This window comes from Panthera leo, chromosome D3 (assembly GCF_018350215.1).
Source record: "Panthera leo isolate Ple1 chromosome D3, P.leo_Ple1_pat1.1, whole genome shotgun sequence".
In the NCBI taxonomy this organism is placed as follows: Eukaryota; Metazoa; Chordata; class Mammalia; order Carnivora; family Felidae; genus Panthera; species Panthera leo.
The window spans coordinates 11846629-11869742 of NC_056690.1; the positions used below are offsets into that span (position 1 = coordinate 11846629).

Consider the following 23114-nt stretch of genomic DNA (forward strand, 5'->3'; position numbering starts at 1 on the left):
GGGAAAAAGGATTTATCCAAGGCTTAAGAGGCGGTGGGGATGGGCGTCGAATAGGGAAACAGAAAGAGAAAAAGCTGGGCATGGGCTCTCCTTCCCCTGTGGGGCTCGGAAAGACCCCATCCGTGGCCACAATACTTTGCACGATTGCATTTGGTGAGAGCCCAGCTGTTTTTCTCCTGTTTATGCAGAGACTGTCTTTCCGAAGGGGGGCATTCTGCCCAGAATCCAGGACTCCTGGCTCCTGTTCCAGTCCGTCCTTCCTTCCTTCTTTCCTTCCTTCCTTCTTCCTCCCTCCTGCCTCCCTCCCTCCCTTCCTTCCTTCCTTCCTTTTTCTTTCTTTTTTTCTTTTCTTTTTCTTTTCTTTCTCTCTTTCTCTCTTCTTTCTTTCTTTTCTTTCTTTCTCCTTTTCTTTCTTTCTTTTTTTCTTTTCTTTCTTTTCTTTTTCTTTCTTTCTCTCTTTCTTTCTTTTCTTTCTTTCTCTTTTCCTTTCCTTTCCTTGCCTTGCCTTGCCTTTCCTTTCCTTCCTCTCTTTCTTTCTTCCTTTCCTTTCCTTTCCTTTCCTTTCCTTTCCTTTCCCTTTCTTTCCTTTCCTTTCCTTTCCTTTCCTTTCCTTTCCTTCCTCTCTTTCTTTCTTTCTCTTTCTTTCCTTTCCTTTCCTTTCCTTTCCTTTCCTTTCCTTTCCTTTCCTTTCCTTCCTTTCTTTCTTTCTTTCTTTCCTTTCCTTTCCTTTCCTTTCCTTTCCCTTTCTTTCTTTCTTTCATTTCCTTTCCTTTCCTTTCCTTTCCTTTCCTTTCCTTTCCTTCCTCTCTTTCTTTCTTTCTCTTTCTTTCTTTCCTTTCCTTTCCTTTCCTTTCTTTTCCTTTCCTTTCCTTCCTCTCTTTCTTTCTTTCTTTCTTTCTTCCTTTCCTTTCCTTTCCTTTCCCTTTCTTTCTTTCTTTCCTTTCCTTTCCTTTCCTTTCCTTTCCTTTCCTTCCTCTCTTTCTTTCTTTCTTTCTTTCTTCCTTTCCTTTCCTTTCCCTTTCTTTCTTTCTTTCCTTTCCTTTCCTTTCCTTTCCTTTCCTTTCCTTCCTTTCTTTCTTTCTTCCTTTCCTTTCCTTTCCTTTCCTTTCCTTTCCTTCCTCTCTTTCTTTCTTTCTCTTTCTTTCCTTTCCTTTCCTTTCTTTTTCAGTGCTCTTTTCTTTACTCCATGTAGTCTTTCGACCCAAGGACATGATTCCAGACGTTGCCTTTTTTTTTTTTTTTGTATCAGAGATGGTCTTGTCAGTCCTAGTGGTAGGGAACAGAGTTGTCTGAGAGCCCTGATAAAGTCACTGGGCTCCTCTTGTGCAAATTAACTCGAGGATCTCCTAGGGCTGGGTGGCAGTGCAGGTGAATGAAGCTGTTCAAGGACGCACTTGGGGTTCTTGGCAGGAAACCGATGACATTCTCCAAGGAGGCCTTTGGGTAGGAAGTTGCTCGAGGGACTGGTTGCAGGTGTCTGGGAAACTGAGATGTAGGGAAACTGAGGAGGCAGAGGGAAGCCACGAGGAATTGCACCCGTCGGCTAGTAGTGAGGGAGCACTCACCTCTCCTAGGTGGGAAGAGACGTACCTGAGGACAGCAGGGGTGTGGAGAGGGGCTGGACAGGAGCCCTGACCTTGGGTGGAGGGACTCAGCCTGCTGCGGGGGTGCCGTGACCCCCCCCCCCCCCAGGGAGGGTGCTGGGGACTATATACCCCGTTTTCACTTCCACTCACATTTCCTCTTGTGTCCTGTTGGCCAAGTTCAACAGGAACCCAAAGAAGGCACCTGACAGATCCATAAGGATCAGCCTCAGAGGCAGAGAGTAGGGTGGGGAGGAGAGAGGGGGGGATCTGCAGGGACACATAGACGGTGTTTAAGGTGGTACATAGGACAGGTTTCGTTTCCATGGAGAAATGTATCCCGAGTTCCCTGAACAAGATGGACTTCTGTGTTGACCTTAATTTCTCTGTGTCTCACTTTCCCTTTCTCTAACACGGGACTAACGACAGCAAAATTAATCAGAATTACAATCACATTACCAACTGTCATGAGTTGTTGTCAGGATGTAATTCATTAATTCATGCCATGCTCTTAGACTATCCCAAGTATTAGCTTTTATTTCAAGATTACACCATCATGATCCTTTGTTTCTCCTCTTTTAATTTTTTTTAATGTTTATTTATTTTTAAGAGAGAGATAGAGTGAGAGGAAGGGAGGGGCGGAGAGAAAGAGGGAGAGACAGAATCCGAAGCAGGCTCCAGGCTCTGAGCCGTCAGCACAGAGCCCGACGCGGGGCTCGAACCCACGAACTGCGAGATCATGGCCTGAGCCAAAGTCGGAGGCTCAACTGGCTGAGGCACCCAGGCGCCCTTGTTTCTCTATTTTTAGAAACAGCCATGGGTACAAGGCCTATTTTACTGTCCCTTTAATTCTTCTACGAGTAAAATAACAGTGAGGTCTCACTGCTGAAGAGCCAGTGACCCTGAGCACAGTCTAGGGAGACAATAGACAATAGGCGGGGACTGTGGCAAAATCACAGTGTCTCCCCTCAAGGGACCACCTGCCACTCAGCTCTAGCAGATTATGACCGTTTAGGAATGTAGGCAGCATTTCCAGAACTTTCGGGTTTGCAAGAAAAGCTGAACAATTAGAATTTTTATGTGAAAGCTTCTGATTTTTAAAGGTTGGCAAATGGTTTCAAAATTTTTAAAAAAATACATCATTTGAGCCAACACTCTGTGAGCCAAGCAAAACAGATCTTGGGGCTGGATTCAGCTCACATGTGGCCAGTTGTGATCTTGGGTTAAGCTTATGCCTGGGGACCAGAGGAAGCTGTTGGCTTCTTAAGGAAGACAGGACGTGACCTTGGCTCCTGGAAGAGACTTCTTCAGAGAGGCCTCAGCTGAAACCCCAGACATAAAGCAAAGCATCCTTGACTTAAGATCTAAGAGCTGGAAAAACACACAGGGCAGGGGTGGGGGCGGGCGTTCTCATTAAGGGGACCCGCGCGTGGGATTTTATAGGAAGCCAGGACGGTTCTCAGATCACATTCATGAACCAAAGGTAGCCCGAACCCCAGTTGCCTCTGCATCGCGCCTCCATGAAGGGATTTTCGCTTTGTCCAAAGTTATCTAACCTGCTTTTGGGGCCAGGGAGAGAAAAAAACCCAACTCCGTGATATTATATACATTCGAGGAATTAACATCAGCACGCATCCCTGGATTCTTCTCGGGAGAAACCAGTCTGCGGGTAAGGCAACCGTGTATTTCGGGGCCTTCCCACTTCTTACGCCCCTGGTGTGGGTTCAAGCTCTCCTCTGCTTCCTTGCCTTTAAAAAAAAAAAAAAATACAAACGCCGATTCGAATTCCCCATCTTTGGAGACAGCCCCGAGCACACAAGCACGTATAGACACCCTCTCCCTGCACACACATCTGTTATACACATTGCCACGGTATCCTCTGGTTGTTCAACAATGAACAGAATTATTTCCTCTTATTACTTCCCATGTTGCCTCAAAACCACACTCGGAAAAGTAAAACCACTGAAGGGGGCTCGGCCAATCGCGCTGCACGGCTGGCTCTTCTCGGCACATAGGGATTGGGGGGGTGGGGGGGCAATGGGGGAGGCGCTGGGGTCCTGAGGGGAGGCTTTGGGCCGCGTGGAAGGGAACACGGCCACTGTTGCCATGGAATCCACTGCGGCCCGCGTGTCTCTGTGCGTGCGCGTCCGTGCGTCTGTGTCTCTCTGTCTGTGTCTGTCCGATCGTCTGTCCCTGCGTGTGGGTCTGTGCGCTGGGTGTCGCTGGTTTCCTTGCACTGTATCTTATCGTTGTTTTTCAAGCTTTACTGAGATCTTGTTGACGTAGCACGTGTACACACGGAAGGTGTACCGTGTGATGATTCGGTGCATGTATGTGTGGCCAAACGATGCCCACAAGAAGGCAGTTAGCACTTCATCCCCTCATCTAACGACCTTTCGGATGTGTGGTGGTAACATTGGAGATCTACTCTCTTTACAATTTTTTTTTTTGGTCGGTTTTAAGTTTATTTATTTTGAGAGAGACAGAGAGTGGGTGCAAGCAGGGGAGGGGCACAGAGAGAGGGAGACAGAATCTGAGGCAGGTTCCAGGCTCCGAGCTGTCAGCCCAGGGCCCGAGGCGGGGCTCGAACTCACGAACCGCGAGATCATGACCGGAGCCGAAGTCGGACGCTCAACCGACTGAGCCACCCAGGCGCCCCCATTTTAAACAGCACCTATTTGCCAACTGCATCATTTGCCAAATGATACACCAGGCCCCATACTAAATGCTTTAGCACACACAGGCTTCTCTATTTAATCTTTACAGCAAGCACCTAGTGGAGACCGGAATCTTAGTTGTGCGGGTCACTAAAGTGAGGCTGGCTTGTGCCTTCGTCCCTTCATTCAAGTATCTATCTGGCACCCGAGAGCCAGGCGCTGTCCCGGGCGTGGGGAAATGACAGTGACAGCGACGCGGCCTCTGGAAGCAGGAATCTCACATCCGAGTGAGGAGAGGTGTGTTATAGATAAGTAACAAGCACATTTTTTCGGGGCTCGTGAGTGGCTCTGCCGGGCGTTCACAGAACTCGCCAAGGATCAGGGCTGTCGGCTCAGTCCCTGAGCTAGCATTCGAGAGACCTGGGCAGGTGCCCGGGTCAGGGCCACCCTTTTGCAAAAGGCACATCTTTTCCAGGTGCAAGGGGGGGGGGCCCGGTACGGAATGCTCCTTTGGGGAGTCGCCTTAGTTATTTGCCTGCAGGAAGGATAGACCCTTCAGGATCGGGGTCTTGGAAAAAATTACTCGGCTCCAAACGGCTGGGGAGAAGATGCTGGGTGGGACCCGCTCTGTGCCTCTCGCTGCAGGGGTGATGGTTGCATGCGTGCAGGCACAGACCTCTCATTTTCTGTCCTGGATTCCGTCGGGGCGCCGCCGTGGGAAGGCACGGGCGTGGCCACCACACGCTTGTGTTGTGTTGGAGCGTTGGCTCAGCCCCTCGTGGTCGTGTGCTCTTGGGGTGCAGTGATCCGGGCATTGGGCTTGAGGTGGGTAGAAGGCTGGAAGGCCTGGAACGAAGTCCTGGCGGAACGGAGCCCCGAGCTCTCTTGGGGCTGGTTCCGACCACAGAATTCCTTCACCAAAGCCGAAAAGCAATTGTGTGTTTCAACAGCAGGCGGCTAGTATTTATGGAGCCGCCGGGGTATTTTCTTAGCACGCTGGAGGTTCTGCCTCCCAGAACACCCCACGGCACGCGGCAATCCTCTGCTCTGGTAGATTCGGGGCATTATGGGGCTGGGAGTAGCCCTCGGAGACTGGCTTGGCAGGGAACCTCCGTGAGTTCCGGTATCATTTCATCTCTTTAGGGCAGACATCACAGTGTTGACTTGCGCAGACACATCTGTATTTCTTGTGAAGCACCAGGGACGAGGCCTCCTGTTTTTTTCTTCTTAGTTCCAAAAGGGGAGGAAGGGGCAACCCGCCCCTTCGAACCACTCCAGGTACTTGCAGTAGTGAGCCTCCCGTCCCCGGAGGCATGTAAGCAGAGGCTGCGTGATTTCCTGGAAGGGAGTTTTCTATTGGGTAAGAAGCTGGACTGAATAGTCTCTGAAATTTTCTATTCAATTCCGAGTTTCTGGGACATTAAGGAACTGGTTATGTTCAGGGCAAATCAACAGAGATATATACGCAGCGTCCACCAGGTTCTCTGAGGCTTGACCACTCAAGAATCAGTTGGTAAGGTTTTTATTTATTTATGTCTGCCTTGAGTCTGAATCGAACTTCTTCCTTTTTTTTTTTTTTTTGGCCTAAATTTAGGCACAAAGGTCAGCATAGTCAATTGATGAGGCGTTTGATTTCTAGGTAGTTGTACAGTGGAGATTTAATTTCTGAGCCAGAGTTAAATCCCGCTCTCCCACTCCCCAGCTGCGTGATTTTGAGCAAGTGATTAAACTACACTTCTCTGAGCCTCTGTTTTCCCATCTGTAAAGTAGGACGAGTAGTAGAACTTACCGGATAGGATAGTCGAATGAGATATCCCAGGTAAATAAAGAATTGTCATAGGGCTTAACACAGAGTGAGTGCTTCGTTAACTCTGGTAATTGTTCTTACTCAATAGATTTTTTTTTAAGCTTATTTATTTTTGAGAGAGAGAGAGAGAGAGAGAGAGAGAGAGAGAGAGAAGGGGACACAGAATCCGAAGCGGGCTCCAGGCTCCGAGCTGTCAGCACAGAGCCCGACGCGGGGCTCGAACCCACGAACCGTGAGATCGTGACCTGAGCCGAAGTCGGACGCTTAACCGACTGGGCCACCCAGGCGCCCCCTCACTCAATAGATATTAACTGAAGGTCCATTAATTGTCAAACCTGGGGAGTCGTGGGCAATCTGTAGGAAGACAAAAGATCCTTCTGCTGTGACTGGAAACTCTTATATTTTCTTACCCTGAATGGATGGCACCAATATGGATGGAGGAAACACACACATGCCTCCTCTTGGCTTTCAAAAAAATCTTCCCACGAGGTCACATTTGGATGAAATCCAAGGCTCGGGTGATGCTCGGGCCGTGATTTTATCAGAATCGGCTTTTCCCGACCAGACTGCACATGCTATTGATATATAATACAGCGTTATTTATTACTTGTTGAATACCTACAGTCTGTTCAGCCCTTTACAAGAGATAAAGAAGATAAGCCCGGGGCCTCGAGGGGTTTGCGATTTGGTTACTCAGATTCAAAGTGCCCCAGATGAGAGTGAATTTGGATGCCCATGGCACGTTAACTACAAATTCGTTGATTCTTCCCATAAAGAGGACAACTGTGAGAGGCTGACCTGAGATCTTCACAGGTTTTCTCCATGGGGGGGGGGGGGGGGGAAGACAGCAGATGGTATTAAAAATTAATTGAAAAAAGAAGAGCTCTTTCTAAACTCAAAACCATGGAGCAGGAAGCCATCACAAACCATGAAATGGACTGAGTTTGCGTTTCCTGGCTTCCTCTGTTAAGACTCGGACTTAAAAAGAAGTTGTTTTTTTTTTAATGTTTATTTTTGACAGAGAGACAGAGTACAAGCAGGGGAGGGGCAGAGAGAGAGGGAGACACAGAATCCGAAGTAAGTTCCAGGCTCTGAGCTGTCGGCACAGAGCCCGACGCGGGGCTTGAACCCACGGACTGGGAGATCATGACCTGAGCCGAAGTCGGACGCTCAACCGACTGAGCCACCCAGGCGCCCCGCCCCCCAGTAAGCCTCTGACTTAAAAACATTACCGGCCAACTTACTTCCTCTGTGGGGGTGGGTAAGGGGTGGCCGATGGCCTTTTGAAGGCGGAGAAGGAAATATAGATGGATGTCGTTTTGCCTGGAATTTCGGCATAGTTAGGAACATTTCCTTCTGTTCTGGAGGCCCCACCCCGAGGTCCCAGTAAAGCCCGGGTGCTCTTACTGTCGCCCTTGCTCAGTGAAATCATGAAGGTCCGACGGTAAGAACACATTGGCTCATCATCCTTTCATCCTTCTGTTTCAAGAAGGGAGACAGACCCCACCGACCCAGTGAAAGAAGGGTCTGGATGTTTGCTAGCAAGGTAACGAACTCGGTCCCCAGTTGGCCGATTCTGTCCAGAGTTGCGGGGAAACTGGACAGAGGAGTTCTTCTGAAATGGGAGCCTCCCTTCTTGCCGTCTGTCCAATCCCACGCCCCAGAGAGGAGCTGGGAAGTTACCCTGGACTCTCTCCCTTCCCTTTTTCCCTCCTGTCCATGCAGCCACGGCACTCAAGATTCTAGGTAGTTCTTCTGTCCGTTCTGCTGACACCCGGTCGAGGCCAGCCTTCTCTTTGCATCTAGAAGGCAAAAGCGACTTCCTGATGATTTTCTTTGCTGTTGCTCTGTTTTCTTTTAGATGCTGTTTTTATCATTGCGTTAATTCATTCCCAGTAAACGCCTGCTTGCAGTTTGACGCACGCAGAGCAAAACGCCCTGATGGTAATTTCCACGTTTCCACCAAAGAAAACCAGCCTGTGAGCCGTGCCCCCAGAAACGCGACATTCCCAGCCCCCTGGGGGCACCCTGGTTGCCCCTGTCGGCCATCACCTTCCCCCACCCAAGGGCAACCTGACTTCTTACACCCAGACAGGGCTCCATGTGGTTCTGAAACTTCTTTACCATGGAATCCTCCAGAGTGTAGAGGCCGTTTGGCCACAGCGCGGAGTCTGAAGATGCGAGTGTGTTCCGTGACTGATCCATCCGGGAATGACGGGGACGTCGTAAGGCAAATTTTGCATCGGCTTGCCCGTGGTTTTGCTGTAGACGACAGCAGCCAGTTGAACCGTATGGTGGGTCTCCAGCATCTGCCCCCTACCCGTCCGCACCTGGCGTTCCGACTTTCTCATCTCAGACACCCCCCTCCTCCGCCCCTGCGCCAGACCTCACGGCTGCAGCCCTTCTCCCGCTGCTTCCATGGGCAAAGCGCGAGACTCTTCTCGAGTGCCCCCTGTATTGCAATATTCCTGTGGGTCCCTGCTCAGTGCACGTACGACCACGCTACCCTTTTCATTAGTTTTGCCTTTTTTTTTTTTTAACGTGTCACCGACAGAATGTTCGCGTGTCGTCCCCCGACCCCGTTGTCTCCCGAAGCCCTGGGGGTCTCATGGAGCAACTTTGCACAGGGCAGTGATCTCGAGATAGGAGCGCATCTGCCTCATGGCAGAACGGATTGCGCTCTCTCGTGTCTGGCTTCCTTCCTTCGGCCTGCGTTTGTGAAATCCGGCTATGTTACAGCCCGCGGCTGTGGACCTGTCCTGCTCCGGGCTGTCTTTTACGACATGGTTGCAGGACAACGCTATTTATCCGTCTCCCCATGGCTGGGCGTTTTGGATTATTTCCCATTTTTGGCGACTGCATACAGGGCGCCTATGGATGATGGATTGTCTTTTGGTGACCACGTGCGTCTTGCAAGTGTTGGCTCCCGGGGTAGGAGTACAGGCAGCTTTAGTAGAAACTTCCAGTTTCCAAGGTGGTTGTACCGATTTGCCCTCCCGACAAAAGTTAATGAGATGTCCTCGGTTGTCTGTGTTTTGCCAACTCTGGTATCCCAAAAAAATAAATATTTGGTCTTTGTCCCTGGTGCTTGGCACACAGCTCCTAAAACCCTTGGAGTTTCCCATATGGTGATTGTCTTTCTGGTGAGATGGCGGGTGGCTGGGGAAGCTTCTAGAATGGGGGATGGTCACCAGAAAGACCGAGGTATGATTTTAGGGTCGGGAAGTTCAGCCCCCCTCCGACCTCTGGGGAGGGAAGAGGGGCTAGAGATTGAGTTAATCGCTCATGGCCGGCGGGTTAATCCATGCTGCCTTTGTGATGAATCCTCCATAAAAATCCCTCAACAATAGGGTTCTGAAAGCTTCTGGATTGGGGAACACATCAGGATGCTGGGGACGGTGGCAGCCCAGAAACAGCGTGGAAGCTCCACGGACCCCCATCCCCACCCCAAACCTTCCCCTAAGGTGTCTCTTCTACTTAGCTGTTCCCGGGGTGTGTCCTTTGGGATAAACCAGTAAACGTAAGTAAACTGTTTTTTGAATTCTTTGAGGGATTCTAGGAAAGAATCCGATGAATGTCTCACCTCTACTCTTTCTCTCTCTCTCTCTCTCTTTTTTTAATATTCATTTATTTTCGAGAGAGAGAAAGTGCGAGCGGGGGAGGGGCAGAGAGAGAGGGGGAGACACAGAATCCGCAGCAGGCTTCAGGCTCTGAGCTGTCGGCACAGAGCCTGACGTGGGGCTCGAACTCACGGACCGCGAGATCGTGACCGGGGCCAAGGTCGGACGCTCAACCCGTTGAGCCACCCCGGTGCCCCTGACCTCTACTCTTGACCTATCCGATACTATCACCCTGCCCAACGGCCAGGATGAACTTAAAATATGCACCTGTAATCATGTCCCTTCCTTATTAAAAACGCCTGGTCACTCTAGGTTGCCCCGATGACCAAGTACAGACCCCTAAGGAGCCCCTGACTTCCGCCTCCTGCCTGTCTCCGTGCTGGTTTCACTCCATCCTATCTGGATTCCTTCAAATTCTCTGAACACGCTTGACTCTGTCTCGTAACCCCATCTTTGCAATGATGTACCCTTGTCTGGCACACTATGCTAGCCCACTCCTTTCTCCAGGATGAACTTCTGATCGTCCTTCACGCGTCCTGTTAATAAAAGCATCCCTCCGGCGGCATCTAACTCACCTCTCACGCGTGCTTATGTCCGGGGGCAGCAAACCATGACCCGTGTGCCGAATCCTGTCCACCGTCTGCTTTTGCAAGTAAAGGTTTATTAAAACACAACTCTGCCCTTCGAGTATGTGTTCCCTGTAGCTGTTTTTGTGATACAGTAGCCAGAGTTGAGTAGCCGAGACAGAGACCGTGCAAAGCTTCAAAAATGTATTATCCGGCCCTTTGAAGGCGAAGTTTGTCAACCTCTGGGTTAGGTCTCCCAGTGTCTGTGCTCCAGTGGCCCTGTGTATTTTAGAACGCTTTATTACACATGATTTATCAATGAATTACCAAAACTACCCTGAATTGCTAAGGAAGATGTGGCTAGTTGCCTTTACAAAATCCTCTCTCTTAGGGGCGCCTGGGTGGCTCAGTCGGTTAAGCGTCCGACTTCAGCCAGGTCACGATCTCGCGGTATGTGAGTTCCAGCCCCGCGTCGGGCTCTGTGCTGACGGCTCAGAGCCTGGAGCCTGTTTCAGATTCTGTGTCTCCCTCTCTCTCTGACCCTCCCCCGTTCATGCTCTGTCTCTCTCTGTCTCAAAAATAAATAAACGTTAAAAAAAAAAAATTAAAAAAAAAAACAACAAAATCCTTTCTCTCCTATTTCCATAGAAATAGACCCCGATCTCATGGTAATGGCCACGCACCGGTTAAAAAGCTCTGTTTCTGAACTTGCCTTGTCGCTCATTATGTTCGTATGACTAAGTTTTGACCGTTGGTAGGTAAGTGGAAATGTGCATGATGCCTTGGGAAAACGGATTCACACAAGGGACTCAGCTGCGAATGCACCTTTTTTGTCCTCTCCTGACTAATTTCTGTACCACAGTGTGGAATACTGATGTGATGGCTGGACCTCCGGCAGCTACCTTAAACCATGAGGTCACTCAGTTATGGTGGAGAAAGATAGAAGGAGCTTACCTCTGCCTCCCTGAGAGCTTGCTGGAATTGCCATATCATTCCTGATCACCCCCTTCAGGGATTCTTTATGCGAGAAAAGGTGAAATCTGAAGGATTTAAGCCGCTTGTAGTTGGGCTTCAATACCCAACGAATATAATTTGGGACCTTATTTCCTTTGATTTCTTTCCCTTTCTCTCCCCTCCACCTGGACTTCTTTTGGTAAGACAAATCTAAACATGTCCTTCCTTCTGTGATAATTTTTCCAGACTTTCATCTTGGCCTGACACTGCATTTGAGCTCCGATGTTGCAATGAACCTCTATCCGACAGACTACCAGCAAGGCTCCTTCTTTTTCTTAATCCTGCTTAAGCCTCCCAGTTTTTGACACCTGTCCTCTACCTTTCTTCTAGAACACTCATAGCTTGGAGAAAGAAGTGTTGCTAATGTTTTTGGGATGGGAATCAAGTTCCCTTTCCTTCGACCTTTAGTTGTTCACTTAGGAGACAGAAACCTACTAGCCCGTACTAAGAGCCAGGCATCAGGCGCACAGCCCTCAGGGGGCTTTCACTGTAATATCCCAAATGGACAACAGCCATTTCTTTTGCTTAACCGCCCCCCCTCCCCCCCGCCCCTGACACCACCAATTTTCTACCTATCGCTATACATCTGTCTACCTGCCAAGGCGTCGTATATCGTAAGAGGGAGGTTTCCAAATAGAAATATGTTTGTAACAAAACCCCTCAAGGACAAGATGATTTAACTGCAGAGGTTAGCAAACTGGTTACCAGCAGCCAAATCCAGTCCGACACCTGTTTTTGGTAAGGTTCTAGAACGAAGAATGGTTTTTGCCCTTTTCAGTGGTTGACAGTAAAAAACAAAACGAAAGCAAAGGGAGGTTAGCATTTTGGCCCGCGTGAAATGCATATGAAACTCAAATGTTAGCATCGCTAATAAAGTTTTATTGGAACGCGGTCACGTCCATTCATTTGTGTATTATTTCTGGCCGCTTTTGCATTATAACGATTGAGCTGAGGAGCTGTGACAGAGACCATAGGGCCCACAAAACCTGAAACATTTACTCTCTGACCCTTTGTGGGGAAATTTTTGCTGGCTCCTGATTTGATGGAACCCTCCCCCCACCCAGCCCCAAATACAGTGAGAAAATAATCACAGGGTTTGGCACAGACACTAAGATGCCCGATGGTTCTTTGTAAGGGACTTTCATAGTGAGTAGTATTTCCCCCATCATTCAGTTTTCCTCCTCTAGCTCCGATCCTGGGGAAAAATACCATGAGATCCTCAGTTCTAGAACCTTCACCTGGCAAAATTCAAGGGACCTCCCCAAGGCGAGATGTGATTCTCTCATGGGGGAGGAGAAAGGGACCCAGGGAAGGATCGTCAGTCAAGAACTTGTGCCGAGGACTCAGGGAGCTCAGGCAGATCTTTGGTTTCGCCAAGGTTGAGGAGTTCACCAGTGATGGGAATGTCCAACTGCCCAGCTCTGGGAATGGGGACGTGGAGGGAGCCCAGGGGGACTTGGTCAGCCCCCGGCTGCACACGCTCCTGGGGTGGCCGCGGAGGCCAAGGGTCGCAAGCACACCAGGTATTTGCAAAGTCAAAGTCCCGGATCCTAGTGGCGTTCCACGGGAACTTGGTATTTTTCACTGTGGTTGAAGTTGATTTGTTTTATATTTACCCCGTGAGGTCAGGGGAACCAGGATGTAACATCAGTCCATGCCCTTTCCCTAAGTGTTTCTAATCCCTCCGCCACGACGTGAATGCTCCGTGCTTTCTCCCTCCCCTTCGCACCCTAAATTTTGTTCCCGCCATCAGGCCGACTTGGAGGAAGCCTTCGCTAAGCCAAAGAGGCTCTTGATCATTGGGTCTGCGCCTGAGTGAGGCCAGCCAGTTTGTTTGACTTTAGGACCCTCCGTATTGCTGCCTTTATTTTGGTAACATCGTGTACTAATAGAACCTAGTATTTTTCTTAAAAACAAAACAACCGACAACTTACTTGTTTCACGTTTGCTAACATCAGTGAATGGATGATACCCGTCTCAACTAATGAATTTTCTTGGGACAGGAAGTGCAAATGTCCAAGACGAGAGAGCAGGGAGGGGGCTACGCTTCAAGAGGGTGGTGGAACAAGAAGCATTTTATTCTTTACTGAAACGGGAGTTCTGGGCTCGGGGTTGAAAAAATGACGCAACGTATGCATTCATTCTTCATGTGAAAGATTTATATGATACAGAAGAATATTGAGTAAAATGTCCAGAGCTCTCCTTTTTAGTTCCCACCCCTCAGGACCTCCCTGAAAACAGTGACACCAGCAGCCTGGTGTCTGTCTTTGAGCTCCTTGATTTTGTGATGGATTTTTTTTCCCATGGATGGTAGCTTATCGTTGGCCATGATAAGCAACATGGTGGGGGGCATACTTGTAAATATGCAAGCAGTTTTGCAGGATGGAGTCCTAGAGGTGGAGATGCTGGGTCACACAAGACGAATAGGGGCACTTGGGTGGCTCAGGTCACGATCTCACAGTTTGTGGGTTCGAGCCCCGCGTCGGGCTCTGTGCTGACAGCTCAGAGCCTGGAGCCTGCTTCCGATTCTGTCTTCCTGTCTCTCTGTCCCTCCCCAGCTTGCACTCTGTCTCTCTCTCTTTCTCTCTCAAAAATAAACATTAAAAAAAAAGGATGTAGAGTTTAGATTTTGATAGAAAAGTGCCGATTTGCTTTCCAGAAAGATATACCGCATTTTAACACACCCAGCAGTAATGGTCTCCCTGCACTTTCACCAATATTGGATATTATTATTATTATTATTATTATTATTTTTTAAATGTAAATTATTGCCAAATTGGTTTCCATACGACACCCAGTGCTCATCCCAACAGGTGCCCTCCTCAGCGGCCATCAGCCACATTCCCCTCCCTGGATATTGTTAATTGAAAAACCAATTGCCCCTTAGCCAAGAACGATGGCTTACTGTTATTTCTTTTAGAGGGAAACTTATTGGAATATAATTCATATACAAGAAAATTTACCCTTCTTAGGATAAAGTTTGATGAATTTGATACGTATCCATCGCCACAACCAAGAGACAGAACATTTTCATCACCCAGAAGTGTTTCCTTGTGTCCCTTTCTTTAAAGTTTTTATTTATTTATTTTTGAGGGGGAGAGAGAGAGAGAGCGCGCGCACAAGCAGGGGAGGGGCAGAGAGAGGGGGGCGACAGAGGATCTGAAGTGGGCTCTGTGTATACAGTAGAGAGCCCGCTGTGGGGCTCGAACTCACGAACCATGAGATCACGACCTGAGCCAAAGGGAGACGCTTAACCGACTGAGCCGCCCAGGCACCCCCCCTTGTGTCCCTTTCTAATTGGTTCCCTTCCCCCACCTCCAGCCTCTGGGAACCACTGATTTATTTTCTGTTTGTTTAGACTTAGCATTTCCAGGATGTCGTAGAAATGGAAATTATATCACGGAGTCTTTGGTGTCTGGCTTCTTTCACTTAATAGAATGAATGCCTTTGAGATTTCTCCATGTTTCTGTATGTGACAGGGGTTGGTTCCTTTTTATTGCTGTGTCGTATTCCACCCCACGGATACACCGCGGTCTGTTTATTCAGCCATCAGCTGATGGGCGTTTGGGTCATTTCAATAGTGTAGGTGATAGTAAAGAGTTACGATGGACATATTAATATTCATTTTTAGGTCTTTGTGGCAACACGTTTGAGTTTCCCTCGGGCGAATGAATACCCAGCAATGGAGTTTGGGTTTCATCGTTAGTATATGGCTAACTTCATAATAAATGGCAAACTTTTTATTTATTTATTTATTTTTATTATTTTTTTAAGGTTTATTTATTTTTGAGACAGAGAGAGACAGAGCATGAACGGGGGAGGGGCAGAGAGAGAGAGGGAGACACAGAATCGGAAGCAGGCTCCAGGCTCTGGGCCGTCAGCCCAGACGCGGGGCTCGAACTCACGGACCGTGAGATCGTGACCCAAGCCGAAGTCGGATGCTTCACTGACTGAGTCACCCAGGTGCCCCTGTCAAACTGTTTTTAAAGCGGTTTGTAGCGTTTTGCCTCCCCACCTTGGATTATTGGCTGGGGCTGCCTTAACAAAGTACCACGGGCGGGGGGCTTCGACAACCAAAGTGCGTTGTCTCACAGCCCTGGAGGCTACAAGTCCAAGTCCGAGATCAAGGTGTTGGCAGGGTTGATTTCTCCCGGGGCCTCCCTCCCTGGTTTGTAGATGACTGTCTTCTCCTTGGGGTTTTACATGATCTTCCCTCTGCGGGTGTCTGTGTCCAAACCTCCTCTTCTTATGAGGACACCAGTCATTATAGCCCACCTCCCGTGACCTCATTTCAACTCAACCACCTCTTTAGAATATATATATTATAAGTTTATTTATTTATTTTGAGAGAGAGAACAAGAGAGCGAGAGCGGGCAGGGGCAGAGGGAGAGGGAGAGCGAGAATCGCCGACGTGGGGCTTGAACTCAGGAACCAACTGCGAGATCAGGACCTGAACCAAAACCAAGAGTCAGACGCTCAATTGACTGAGCCACCCAGGCGCCCTTCATCCACCTCCTTAAAGAGCCTGTCACCAAATTCAGTCACATTCAGATTGCTGGGAGTTAGAACTTCAACCTTTGCTTGGCAGGTGGCGGGGTGGGGGTGGGGGGACGACGACACAACTCAGCCTGTGACGTCCATCATCAAGATGTGAGTCTTCTGGTCATCCGACACCTTCACCAACACCGGGTATCATCGGTCCTTTTACCTTTTGTCATTCTGGGAGTGTGTCGGCCTCATTGCTTTTTTACTGTGCCCATTTTTATTTTCTTTGCAAGCCAAGAACAGCACCGGTGTCTGTAAGTTAGCTCAGTGCTGTTAGGGAGAAGGCCAGGGTCACTGTTCTATCCCCATAATGACCAGCCGGTGTGCCAGACCGGGTCATTGTGTGGAGTCCAAGGACGTGTGGATGGTTCAGTGCAAACCTGGTGCCACTCCTTGAAAAGTGAGCTTCGTCTGGCAGACACTGGGAGGCTCTCACACATTCTTGGACTCAAGGAAAAATTGTGAAAACATTAGAAGTCAGACGTGGTCAACGCTTGGCGGGGGCTGGTGGTTTCGGCTTTCTCAAGATAACACTCCAGAGGGCAGACTGGCAAGTGGGAGGTTCTAGAAAAATAGAATCCGATAAAATGAGGGAGAGATTTATTACCTGGGAGGGAGCTGCTTTGGCTGTGGGAGGGGGCGGGGCAGGGCAAGTCATAGCTTACTGGATTGATTATGATCAAGGTTGCTTAACCGGACACAGTGTCATTCAAGGTGACGTTAGACATTATCCTTGGACGCTGGGCTTCAACCGAGCAGAATGAACTGATAAGTGACATACTTCTTAATAATAACCCTTCCAAGTGGTAGGGGATATTTAGATACAGATATAATTATCTATCTATCTATCTATCTATCTATCTATCTATCTATCTATCATCTAAGATATCTATCTATGTATCTATCATCTAAGATGTCTATCTATCTATCTATCTATCTATCTATCTATCATCTAAGGTATCTGTCTATCATCTAAGATATCTACCTATCTATCGTCTAAGATGTCTATCTATCTATCTATCTACTATCTATCCATCATCTAAGATGTCTATCTATCTATCTATCTATCTATCTATCATCTACCTAATTATAGAGATAGATAGATAGATAGATAGATAGATAGATGAATTGATTATCTATGTGATGTGGGACAAGTGGCTTTACCTTGCTAAGTCTTAAGTTTTCCCATATGTTAAGAGGGGGGAAATTTTGTATTTCTTTTTGGGTTATAGTTTTAACAGGTAGGTAAGTAGGTAGATAGATCGATGATAGATATCTTAGATAGATCGATGATAGCTCGATGATAGCTCAATCGATAGATCGATAGATAGATACCTTTTGTAATACAATCTGTTCTTTTCTGTGTGGGGGGATGCTTCCATTTCAGAATCAACGCACAAAAATTCTCTTCCGCTCCTTCAGCTCCCCGTTGCTTCCCCCTGCCCCCGCCACGCCCAGACCCAAGCCCACAAAAGCGACTCGGAAAGATGTAGAGGGATATTGCAATTGATTGGCCTCCCACGGATGGTGCGTACATGTCTTGTCGTTAGTGGGGAGGCCGACAGGGGGCCGAGTAATAGAATGATTCGGCCTACGAGACAGCTCCTCCTTGATGAACAATCAGACACAAATGTCAATAACAATTAGATTGTCTGCAAGCTACAGTCACTTAGGGCTCCCCGAGCCTGTCCACAGGGCCTGGATTGAAACCCTCAGCCTCGTGAACTCCAAATCAGGTTTGGCATCGGGAATGAAAAGCCATCAGCTGTAATAGCATTAGGAGGCTGTTGGTCGAAGACGTGCAAAGGGCTTCGAATCAGGCTCTGGTCCTCGTGGGTCGCAAGGGCAGAGAGCGACTGCCTGGAAGGAGGAGATGGGAGGGGAAGCCGGAGAGGGGTGGGGCAGGGGGCACCCAGGCGCACATGGGGGCTGGCGAGGAGCGATGCCGCTTACCAGGGAGGCGTCCAGAGGAGCGGAGTCCTGAATGTGAGTCCTGACTCTGCCATTTGTAAGTCGCGTGACCTCGGGCAAAAGCGGTTTAGTGTCTGAGTTTCTTCATCTGGAATTAGGGATGTCACGGGACCTAAAAGGAGGCGGCGTCATGTTACAGGGTTGTGCGCTAAGGAATCACCACAATGAATTATTATTATTGGCAGAACAGCAGGTGGTCGATAAAGTCAGCTTCTGCGTGTCTGGTGTGGCCCTGGTTTATGCGCCAGAGCTCAGAGTCCCCACGATGCCCCACTTTGACGTGGAGTAGACAGCATCGTGTATATCAGGCACTTAACTCCGCGCCTGGCATCTAATAAATCATGATTATCTTCACAAAACCTCCCCCTAGGGTGGTGCAGGGGACGCCGGAAAAAGAGAAAACCAGAGAACGACATGGCCCGGAAGATTAAAAACTCGATTTTTCTCAGTCCCTAACCTGTCGAAGGGCCCCGTCGTTCAGGCAAGAGGGAGACGGACATGGAAAGTCATGGGCGGCAAAGGGTTCTGCCCTCGTGTCTGCTTCCTCGGCGACTCCCCTGTGTGATTCAGGCTCTGTGTGTTTGGAGGAGAAAATCTGGGAGCAGAGGAGAGGAGGGGGCATCAGGGTTTCAAAGACAGGACCCCTTCCGGGTTGGAGGAAGAGGTGGGAAGGAAGAGATGAGATACTTCGCAGCCACGCAGACCTGGCTCTGGAGTGCTGAGCAGTGGGTTCCCTTCTGGTAATTGTAGGGCGGGGAGCACCCCTAGCTGACCCAGGTAGAGAGTTTGGCCTTGAAGGATCTTAATTTCCATGGCGAATCTGCCTGTTAATTTCGGCGCGCCTGAAGCTCATCCCTTGGCCTGTCTCTTCCACTGTGTTCCATTCTTTCCCATCTCAACCCACACCCTTCGCCTTGACCTGCTGACCATCCCGTCCGCAAAGAACGTGGATTCTGAGGTTGGACAGACGTTGGTTCCAATTCCGGCTGCAGAATGGTTAGCTGTGTGAGGGGGGACAAGTGGCTTAGTGTTCCCATAGGTACAAAGGGGAAAAGTTGCATATTTCCTGGTGGGTTGTAGGACGTCCTTGGGCTCTTGTCGTTTGCTGCTGCATAACAAACAGGCCTGCATCTTAGTGGGTTGAAACGGTGAGTCAGATTTGTTTTGCTCATCAGTGTGACGTCAGGTAGAGCTCACTGGGGACACCCCGTGGGCTCCACTTGGGGACCACTGCAGTCGTCACCCTGCTGAGAGGCTGGGGGCTGTCATCATTTGGGGGCTTGCCCCCCCTTATGTCTGCTGATTGGTGAGGCCTCTGTTGGGTCGGGTGGCCAGAACACCCACGTGGGTCTTCTCCGTGTGGCGACCTGGCTTCCTGACAAGTTGAGGGCCAGGTCCCCACGATGGGCATGCACAGAGAGAAAGCCCGGTGGAAGACACATTCATTGCCTTTTATGAGCTCCCCTGGAGGTCACAGAAGGTCCCTTCTGCTGCTTTCTGTTCATCAAGGCAGTCACACAATTCCAGCCAGTTTTGAGGGGAGCAGAAAGACTTCATCGGTTGGTTGGGGCGGGGGGCGAGTGGCAAAGTTCTGGAAGGGCATATGGGCCCGGCAGTATGCTGTGGCCGTTGTTTTGAAAATCCACTGTGACAGTTAATATACGTATAGATCTCTGAGTAGTAGTTGGCACACAGGAAGTTGATTCTATCTCAAGTTCAAGTTCTTCCCGCAGCCAGAAATTGCAGGATCTTGGACGGCGGAGATTGTATAATTCCCAGTTACTCTGCACTGGGCAAGACCCAGGGGGGGATACTTGGAAAGTGTTTGCTGGATGATTAATGAGTGATTTTTTTTTTAATGAATAGCATTTTTAAAAATTTTTTATTTTTTAGTGTTTATTATTTTGAGAGAGAGAGAGAGAGAGTGAGCAGGGGAGGGGCAGAGAGAGAGGGAGACACAGAATCCGAAGCAGGCTCCAGGCTCTGAGCCGTCGGCACAGAGCCCGACGTGGGGCTCGAGCCCATGAACCGTGAAATCATGACCTGAGCCGAAGTCGGACGCTTAACCGACTGAGCCACCCAGGTGCCCCAATGAGTGATTTTTTAATACTTCGATGCAGTGATCCTCAGAACTGATGGCTGATCAGAATCACTGAAGAAGATGGTAAAAATATCTCCAGGTTCTACCCGGGACCTACTCAATCTGAATCTCTAAGGCTGGGGTCTGGGGATAAGCATTTTTTGTGACCTCCTCCAGTGGTTCAGAGGTAGTCAGTGTGACGACGGGCATTTCCAAACCATTGGTTTTCCGCAGGAGAATCCAAGATTCCGAGGATGAAAGAGTCGACCCATTTTATAGATGGACAAACTGAGACTCTGTGGACGAAAGCACTTGCCCAAAGGCATACCGCGAGTCAGAGTCCCTTCTGAAAATCAGTGGCGAAAGCACTCCAAGGCACTGTGGCTGGTTGGGGAGGGCAGTATTTTTGGATCTGGAGTTCAGTGGTGGTGGCGAGAAAACTTGGGGGTTTCTCTACGTTGGCAGTTCTCACATTTGACTTTTTCATTGGTTTCTCTCCCTTTTATTCTTTTGCCGCGTTCGAGTAACATCTGGCAGTTAATTCGCCTCCTATTTTTTTTCTTTCAATGGGCTCACTTTTTTCCATAAACAAACTGAACCCCCTCCTAAGTCACAGTGGCCTCAAAACCAGGGGACTGTTGCCTTAATTCCACGCTTGTCCCTACACATATCGAAAGGGGCACGTGACTACTTACCTTAACGAAAGCTTTGCCTGTGTGGCACCTAAAAATCATCTCCCGCGGAGTGAGAGGCACGTGCCTCCGGCAGGATCGGCCACAGAATTGGTGGGCCCAGTGCAAAAATGGAACGTGGAACGTGCAAAATGAAAACGCGGGCCCTCTCGTCCACCAATCACTTGGAATTTCAAGACCATGGGCAGGGCCTTCAAGCCAGCGCTGGGCCCTTTTGAGTGCACGGCCACTGCACGCCCACGAGGCCAGCCCCGGTCCGGGTTTGGGAAGCGCTGTTTCCAGTGGGACTGATTGTCTAGCTCAGCTCAGGTTCCTGGAGCAAAGGACGTTGGGCATCTGCCCCGCCCTCTCCCCCCGACCCCGGCAACATTTGAGGGGCACCCGGGAATCAAAAGCCTGGTGGCCAAGTGTGGGGTCTTTATGCGGCCAGGACACCTGTTAAGCCTCTAGCCCGGCAGGAATCCTGAGCCCAGTAGGGCTGGGAGACCTGTTTCCTCGAGGGACCAGGAAAAACGTAAGAGGGATGTTCTCCAAAGTGGAGCTCGGAGGGATGTGTTTGTTCTCTGTGTGGCCAATGCTCACGTGCGGGGATAAATATTTTCCTCTCGGTGTCGTGGAAGGGGGTGGGACGGAGGAGCCAGAGGAACGGATAATAAACAAGAAAATTGGGAAAAAAAAAAAAAAAAAGGAAAAAATTTTAGTGGATTTCTAGAGCCCTCAAAATAGTTTCGACATCCTTTCTGGCCCGGCTGTTGCCTTGTTACCTTTAGGTGCCTGCCAATATCTGGGAAAAACTCGGGCTCCTGGCTTCGGGGATCAAAATACTGGGCGTGTGTATCGCTTAGAGCAAAGCGTCAGGGGACCCGGAACGTTCTTTGGGTTTTGAGCTGTGGGACATCGGCAGCAATTTTAGAAGTGTTGCTATTTCAACAGGATTGGTATTTCACACTCCTTTTAAGCTAGAGACAGCCAAGCCCAGAGCACCAAAATACCCCTGGCAGGGCCAGCTCTCCCTCGGAAGAGACACGAGGTCGGCCACAATCGTTTCTGCCGTTTGGAGGGAAATCAGTGAAAGCCGTTTCCAATTCACCATGGAGAGTCCGTAGGAAAATCGTGCTTTGTTGTAACGGATCCTAGCTCTTAACAGGAATCTTGGGCCTGATTCTCTTTTTTCTTGCTCTCCGAGACTGGAGCCGAAACGGGGGAGTATGCGAAAGTGCTGTTTAATGAAGATTAAGCTCATATAGCCCGATGGGAAGGGAGTGGGACATTTTTATACAGATGGACGGGCCAGTCATGGCACCCGGCACCACCCTGGGTGCTTTGGGGAACTTAGTTCCATTCTCCACAGAAGGAGGTAGGTATGTTATTTCCCCTTCTAGAGGCTGAAACGGAGGTTCTTTTTTTTTTTTTAAACGTTTATTCATTTTTTTTGAGAGAGAGAGAGAGGAAGGGGCAGAGAGAGAGGGAGACCCAGAATGTGAAGCAGGCTCCAGGCTCTGAGCTGTCAGTGCAGAGCCTGACGCGGGGCTCGAACCCGTGAACCGTGAGATCATGACCTGAGTTGAAGTCTGGTGCTTAGCTAACCGAGCCCCCCAGGCGCCTCTGAAACCGAGGTTCCGATGGACCGAGTGACTTCCCAAATTACGCAACCTGTCAGGTGCTCCCATCGAGATTTGAATTCGTGCTGGTCTGACTCTTGCGTCCCACAAAGAAGCAGGGCCGCCTGCATACCCCGAGCCACGATGCTTTGCTCTCATTCACTAACGCCTGCCTCCAACAAGCATTTATTGAGCACCTGCTGTGTGCCAGGCACTGTCTTGGGCACTGGTGACACAGCGGCGAGCCAAGCCAGTCACAGCTGTGTCTGTTGCTGCTCCCTAGACCACCCTCCCTTTGCTCTCCTTCTCCCCTGCACGCAAACAGCGCTCTGCAAAGTTCCCTCGGAAACTAATTTGTTTTCCTCTTTCTCCTGTGGGAATAGCTGTGTACTGAATTGTAGCTGTGTGTTGACTCGTCCTTCTTCTCCATCGCACGAAGAACCCCAGAACAAGGCGCTGGACCCCCGCACGAGCGCAGGACCCGTGTTGTGAACCACAGGTGTTCCTCTCGGCTCAGCACCCCCTCTTCCAGAAACATTTCCAGGCAGGTCCTTTAGGGAAACCGCTTCTCCCCAGCTCCAGATACGGGACTCTGGCAGGAGCAGCCAGTCCCAGCATTCTGTCCCTGGCCACGGTGATTGGTCGAGGCGCCAGCCCCGTGATTCGTGTTTGGCCAATCAGATTGCTTGCCTGGGATTTTTTTCTAAAGGGGCTGGTAGGGAAGCAGCAGCTATAATTCTGGCTTCCTGGTGGGATCTGGCTTTGAAAGAGAGAGGAGACAGGACTGCCAGGGCTGCATCCTTGATTCCGGGTTGATGTGTTTGAGCGAGGTGTCAGCCTTGGGCGGCTGGGTGGGTGCTCAGAGGTGCCAGGAGCGGGGGCGGCGGTCCTGCGGCCGGTGGCACTGCTGGGGCATTGGTGGGTTAAAAGTCTGGGCTTTGATTTTATTCTTTTCTTATTTAAAACATTTTTTTAAAT

At 49.5% G+C, this 23114-nt stretch overlaps 1 long non-coding RNA gene across 1 annotated transcript in view; it reads left to right on the plus strand.

Annotated features, from left to right (window-relative positions):
• The window catches only part of LOC122203863, a 119886-nt gene that overhangs the window by 1353 nt on the left and 95419 nt on the right, over positions 1-23114 (plus strand). The window contains exon 2 of the long non-coding RNA XR_006195369.1: positions 4350-4537. This is a non-coding gene — a long non-coding RNA (uncharacterized LOC122203863). The remainder of the gene's footprint in view (positions 1-4349; positions 4538-23114) is intronic.